This window comes from Manacus vitellinus, unplaced genomic scaffold, assembly GCF_001715985.3.
Source record: "Manacus vitellinus isolate BGI_N305 unplaced genomic scaffold, ASM171598v3 scaffold_188_pilon, whole genome shotgun sequence".
Lineage (NCBI taxonomy): Eukaryota > Metazoa > Chordata > Aves > Passeriformes > Pipridae > Manacus > Manacus vitellinus.
Window position 1 is genome coordinate 26,568 of NW_021939318.1, and position 1,206 is coordinate 27,773.

General features: G+C 63.9%; 1 protein-coding gene across 1 annotated transcript in view; it reads right to left on the reverse strand.

Moving 5' to 3' along the window:
* The window catches only part of DCTN1 (dynactin subunit 1), a 25,239-nt gene that overhangs the window by 21,338 nt on the left and 2,695 nt on the right, over nt 1-1,206 (reverse strand). The window lies entirely within an intron of this gene.

Consider the following 1,206-nt stretch of genomic DNA (forward strand, 5'->3'; position numbering starts at 1 on the left):
GCACTGAGCTGAACGTGTGTCCGTGTGCTCTTCCCAAAGGGACAAAAGCCTTCAGCGGTGCCGAAGCACTGGGGGCACTCACCAGTTTGCTGGTCCTGTGAGCCCCAGGGACAGCCCTGTGAGCCCCAGTCCTGTGAGCCCCAGGGACGGCGCTGTGAGAGGCAGGCTGTGAGCCCCAGGGACAGCCCTGTGAGCCCCAGGGACAGCCCTGACCCCAGCCCTGTGAGCCCCAGGGACAGCCCCGGCCCCAGCCCCGTGTCCCTGCAGCCAGAGGGTGTCCAGGGCTGGGACAGGAGCCTTTGGGAAGTGGGAGGGAAGCAGAGCCAGGATCCGCCAGGAAACAGCGGCAAAACAGGGAGTGGGTTTGGAGGAACAGGGAATTCCTCATTGGAGCTGCTGCCTGAGGAAGGCAAACACTGGGACACCCCTCAGAACTGACACTGGCAGGGGCTGTCCTGGGAGCAGTGCAGTCCCCTTCCCTGGGGTTTGAACCCGTGTGGATGTGGCACTTGGGGACACAGAATCATGGAATCCTGGAATGCTTTGGGTTGGAAGGTACTGGAAATTCCATTGGTTCCAATGCCCTGCCACGGGCAGGGACACCTTCCACCAGCCCACATTGCTCCCAGCCCTGTCCAGCCTGGCCTTGGACACTTCCAGGGATCCAGGAGCAGCCACAGCTGCTCTGGGTTCTGGGCCAGGGCCTGCCCACCCTCACAGGGAGGGATTTCTTCCCAAAATCTCACACAAACTTCCCCTTTTCCAGTGGGAAGCCATTCCCCCGTGTCCTGTCCCTCCCTGCAGGCCCCCAGGATAGGCCTGGCTGGATTCCCCCCTTTTCCCAGGTGTCTGGGGGCACCCCCAGCTCCCCCCGTGTGCCCCCTCCTGTGCCAGCTGGGAGGGGCTGGAGCTGGATCCCTGGCATGGAGCTGGATCCCTGGCATGGAGCTGGATCCGTGGCAGAGCTGTCCCTGCATCCCCCACTGCAGTCCCACTGCAGCAGCTGCAGTTTCCATGGAAACCCTTGGCAGGCAGCCACATCCCAGCCCTGCATCCCTGACTGCACCATCCCACTCCTGACCTGCAGCTCCCCCTGCTCCAGACCCGGCCGTGTCCGTCTGTCCCAGCCTGGCACAGCCCCTCCTGGCACCACAGCCATCCGTGTCCAGGGAAGGGCAGGAGCTGGGAAGGGGCTGGAGCAGCAGG